This window comes from Paroedura picta, chromosome 5 (genome assembly GCF_049243985.1).
Source record: "Paroedura picta isolate Pp20150507F chromosome 5, Ppicta_v3.0, whole genome shotgun sequence".
NCBI lineage: Eukaryota > Metazoa > Chordata > Lepidosauria > Squamata > Gekkonidae > Paroedura > Paroedura picta.
In genome coordinates this window covers 107,359,119-107,364,965 of record NC_135373.1, presented here as the reverse complement: position 1 = coordinate 107,364,965, position 5,847 = coordinate 107,359,119, and positions in this window count along the sequence as shown.

Below are 5,847 nucleotides of genomic sequence, written 5' to 3'. Positions count from 1 at the left end.
GTCAAATTTGTGTCTGCGCTTTGCTTTAATTTGGTATTGGGTGGGATTTATAAGTCCTGATTCACACTCTGTGTGTCGGAGGAGCAGAATAATTTTCCCTTGCAAGTTTAAGGTAACCTGTGATGTGGGTTCTTCAGATATGGGCCAGATGTGCATGATTGTTCCCCGTCAGAAGGGAAATTGCATACAAGTCTATGAGATAAGCAGGCTGCCAATTGATTTCCTTGGTAGGAAATTCCAGTCACGTCCTTCGTTTTAAAAGAATCTTGTTGTGGGGAACATAGCAACTTACAAGGCATGGCACAGAGAATGTACTGCTGAGTCACAACCCACTTACAGCAACCCCAACCGGGCAAGAGACAAGGAGGGATGGTTTGCCATTGTTTTCCTCTGCATAGCCACCCCAGTCTTCCTTGAGGGTCTCCCATCCAAATTCTGGTCATGGCTAACACATCTTAGCTCCCAAGCCCCAGTGAGTCCTGTATGTTAAAAACTGCATTGTCACATGGAAGTAGATCCCAGTGAGCTTATGCTTGAACAAGTGTGCGTTTGATCACAGTTCCATTTGATGGTTCTAGGGCAGTAACCTGAGAGTAACTATGCATGTGCAAGGCAGACAACTAAGGTTTTTCATGGTTTGCAGATTGTACAGTAGATGGCACTAAGAGACCACATCGGTAGTATGCCTTGTCACAGTTCTTTGAGTAAGGATTTACTTCCTGGAGAAGCCAGACATGTGTGGGTGGTTTGCTTTTTATCAAATGAGCACTTACAAGTTGAGTTGGCTGTTTTTTCCCTGTGTTTGAAGAAAAAAGGCCGCAGTTAACCAGAATTTAGGTAAGATTTAAAGAATTTCAAGTCTGAATTATTGACCTGTTTCGGTTCCTTTTAATATTAAGAATCATACCTGGGCTCTGAACATGTGATTGGTATTCTCTACAAACTTCAGGGTACAGATCATGTACACAGATATGGTATATGCAGGTTGATCGATGTGCCAATGGGACTCATACTTGTAGTGGTCTGGCATAGCAAGGGAATACAGAGGGCAGGTGTGACCCTGAAGGGGCCCATCATCAAACGTGTATTACAGTAGGTACACCAGTCATTTATAAGAGCTGGCTGCACCCTGATTGGCCCTGGAGAGGCCGGACCGTTCGTCCCCCAAGGCTGTTTCACAATTATTAAGAGGCACCAAATGGATAAGATTAATGGGGAAGGGGCTGAAGGAGCCTAAACTCTGTGCAAGGAATAGTTTACAAATGAGACAGAGCTCCCATTTTTGAAATGACCATCCTCTCACCAGCATTTCTTAACACCGTGTAAACCATTTCTTAACACTGTGTAACAGTACCCTGTGCAATGCCTGGAAGGCCTCATTGTAACTTGTTTTGCCACAAATATCTGATGTAATCCCTCACCAAGCCCTCACCCCTTGCCTCACAGACGAGCCTGGCTGTTAGAGCCAGGCACAACTGTGACTCTGCCACTCTACTTGCAGGGCCCCAGGTAAGACGCCCGGCCGTGGGGAGTGGGGGAGCGCTTCCCAAAGGCCTGGAAAGCACACCCTGGCCCTCACAGAGGCCCCGGGTTTGCTTTCCAGGCCCCCAGGAAGCGCTCCCTCTCCCCCACTCCCACCCACCCTCCCCTCGTCCTCAGCGCTTCCCGCGGCCGGGAAGCTCACAGGGAGGACCCTTTCAAAGCCTGTTCTTAAGAACGGGCTTTGAAGCTAGTAATATAAATACTACATTGCCTTCAGGTCAGTGGCCTTCGAAGCCACCTCTATGTGACTGTCCTAAGATGTTTAATGGTTGTGACCCTCCCACCCACAATGGTATGTGTGAGCTGTAATTTGGGGAGGGATGATCTTCAGCTCATCTAGAGATCTAATAGAGCTTGAAGAAAATTCTCATTACTCTCACAAATGGTCCCAAAGTTTATTTCAAGGAAGCCATCTCAAGAAAACCATTTTTAAACTGGTTTGGCACAGATGGCCTCTTGTGTGATGGTCATCTTGCTATTTCAGGTGAAGGCACATAAACCTTCCATGGTAGATTATTTAAGGCCTTATTGAGATGGCTGTATAATAGTGGGTTTCCTATTGTGAGCCAAGTTTCAGTTTTCATTCAGGACACTGAGACTGTTGAGGCAGTTTTTAAAAAAAACCACAGGAGTGTTTTATTTTACTTCTTGGAATGATTTAAATGCTTACATGGTCTTGGCATGGTGACTATATTACAAATCAAAGTAGTGTTATGACCTGGGCTGAGGTAAATATTTTCTTCACAGGTTATAATGCCAGAAAGCTTTACGTACAATTTAGCTCAGTATCTCCCAGAAATATTAAATGATTTTTCTCTTTTCAGTTAGTAAGTATTATTCAGGGGCTTCCTGCTGAAGCAGTTTCCATCAGACTCCCACAGCCTTGACAGTTTCCCTCTTTCTGATGGATTGATTTGAAGCAGATTAGAACCACTGATTTACCTCTTCTGTTCCACCTATGAGACAGATTCTTTTTCTAATTCCTCTGCTGTCTCCAAGAGTCAGACCTCCAATGTCAACTGCATGTTCCCAGCATCTCATTGGTTCTCGGAAAGCTCGTTGAACGCTGCTGCAGACCTCAAGTTGGCTCAAGGATTCACAGGTGATTGGTTGGCAACTACGGGCCAGATATTTGTCACAACTGGATATTGCCATATCTGCATATTTAAATCTTGAAATATGGAAATGGAACAGAGCCATCTAACCATCCAGTCTTCCCAAAGGTACCCATGAAAAGCTTCACTACATTTTTTTTTTACTATATGCACCGTTTTCTAGCATGTACGGGATTTACAGGATATGGAAGTAAACTGTCAAACATTCTCTGTGTGGGATAGTTTTTTTTCCGTACAGGATGTGGCTACCATGACCAGGTCTTTACATTTTGAAAATGTGGTATATGAGTGCAAGTTTTTTTATAGCACACTGAAAGAATAGATCTATTCCTTCCAGATGTTTAAAAGTGTGTTTTCTACGTAGTAGAGAAATTTAATATTTTTCCAACAATGTTTAGTACAGTGCTCCAACCACCAATCCCTAGATGACGTCGTAGACTGGGATGTGTGTAGTTGAAAGTTGGGGCATCACATTCATCTCAGGTCTTATTTCTTTACTTGAGGGTAAAGCCACATAGTACGGCATAGTCTGAATATTCCACGGACATATGCATAACAAAAGTAGTGGGGGGAAAGGTTGCATAACTTTTTCCTTGCACATTGCTTCCCTGCTCTAAATCACACTCTTCTACCTTCTCCACCATGTAGGGCTCCAAAACCACTTTTGCATTTAATCCCGCAAATACGTGTATGGAAAAGCAGTTGGGATGTGTACATGATTTAGAGCAGAAAATGGGCTAAGTACTGCCTGCTCCCAGCCAGTTCTTCAGTTTTAATCATTCCATGTAAAGAATTATTATTTAATTAGTTATCACTAATCATAAACGTGGGGGTCTTGTTTCATGCATTTGGGTGTACTGTTTACTTAGGCTTCAAGTTCCAAACCACAGCTTTTATAAATGTAATCAAGCACACTCAACCACCTGGCCACTATTATCTCTTGCATGGGTTCTTAATGTCTCTTGCTTTGATCAGGAGACCAATCTGTGTGGGCCAAACCAAATCCCCTGCTAACGGCAGACACATTGAAGCCGAGCACAACAAACCTTCAACTTGGCCCTTTTGGCCAACTGGTGAACCTCTTCTATGTCTCTGCAAACAGAACACGAAGAAGGTGAAAGAAGGACAATCTGTAATCCTTTGGCGCACTCGTGTTTTTTGTCCAGGAAGAGTGTAGAGGGGTTATTTCCTCCTCCCCTGAAGGTAGAAAGACAAGTTGGCAGCTTAAAGCTCCTGAAGCGTTTAAACATAAGGCGTCAGAGTTACTGCAGTGATCCAAAGAGATACGGTTTCATTTGGGTTTCTGAACTTAATCTGAATTTTCTGTTATGCAAAGATTCATTTCTCTGTTAAACGTTCTTAAGTGGAAAGACGAGAAAGCCTCACCAAACAGTGGGACATGGTTTTGAAACAGCTGGACACATCAGGAAGAGCCTGGCTTCAACAAACGTGCTAAGTTCTCTTGAGAATACGTAAGCTTTTCTCTGACATTTCTTCGCTCCAGTTCTGGGGCACATAGTTGGCAGCATTTCCTCTTTCTTCTTTGGTCCACTGTCGTCATTCTGTGTTACATAATATTCAGTTCACACAGATTGTCCTGGCAATGCACGCTAGTATAGTATGCTAGCATTAGTATGTGGTTTCTCGTCTCCTGCTCCAAAAGCCATCTTTCTTCATGACCGTCAAAAATTAGTTTTACTTCCCTCCATTTTGCGGTCTTTCTAATCCTGTGCTGCCAAGCAGATTTAAAGCTGTGCAGGTATTTTAACGTCCAGGAGTATCCTGCCTCATTGTGGAAAAGCAGCCAAGTGCATGCCTCAACCTAATGTCAGTGACCAGTTTAATTATGGCTAAACCAAATTCTTATTTTATTAAAAGGCTGCCTGCCCATTCTGTTACAGTTAATTCTTTTAGTTGAATGTCTGGGGTCCCTTCCCACAGCCCACTTTAATTAAAACTTAAAACATCTACATGAGTGTTACAAAACTCTGTACATTATTTAGAGGTAGGCTGTGTTAAAACAATAGTTTACTTGGAGCCATGGGATCATCTTTTCACTCTGACCCAGTTTTGGATCCTTCTAGGGTTACCCTGACCTGGATAATCCAGGCCAGCCTGATCTCATCAGATCTAAGAAACTAAACAAGGTCATCCCTGGTTAGTACTTTGACAGGAGACCACCTAGGAAGGCCAAGGTTGCTATACAGTGGCAGGCAGTGACACACCATCTCTGAATGTCTCTTGCCTTGAAAACCATAACTGTGACTTGATAGCAAAAGAGGGTGGGCTACCAAGGAGAAAAAAAGTGTGCAGAAATGGGCAGCTGAAATGGAAATGGAACAGGCTTCCTTGGGAGGTGGTGGGTTCTCCATGTTTGGAAATCTTTAAACAGAAACTGGATACCCATCTGGCGGAGAGGCTGATTCTGTGAAGGCTCTAGGGGGTGGCAAGTTACAGTGGATGAATGATAGGGTTGGGAGTGTCCTGCATAGTGGAGGGGGTTGGACTCGATGACCCAGGAGGTCCCTTCCAACTCTATTATTCTATGATTCTAAATTCCATTTTGCAGCTACCACCTTTTGGAAAAACAGAATGCTTTATTCAAAAGTTAAAACACTCCCAGAGTTCTTAAACTTTAAGTGGGAGCTGGCAGAATTCAGAGGATCCCGTCTGCTACACAGACCATCTGCATATAGAATATTCCAAAACAAGGTCATGGGAAGGCAAATAATAAAGTGAGAAATTGTTGGGGTTTATATTTAAAACTACTCAACAAGCAAGTACTGTATTACAAATTCAAAATTAGCAACCTTCCCATTATATCAGGTTTCATCATCTTACCAGTTTCATCCTGAGAAAATCCAATTACTCCTCTAAAACTATTTTTTATTTTATTTAGAGAGCAGAGCTTGAACTTTCAGAAGGCATTGCCTACTTCATCAGAGGACAGTGAAATTTCTTTCAAGAGGGAGTTGTTACTTCATCTAATGGACTATACAATAAATTCTGGTATTTTCCTGAGATCATAACCTTGGTTCTTAGTACCAAAATGAATTTGATTATTATATTGGCAGGTATTTCTAACACATTCCTAAAATCAGTGGCTGGAATGGGAAAAGAGAGAGAGAAGACAGCTTGAAGCTTCAAAGGCTCTTCCACATTAATGGATTCCTTATGAGCAATATTCCCC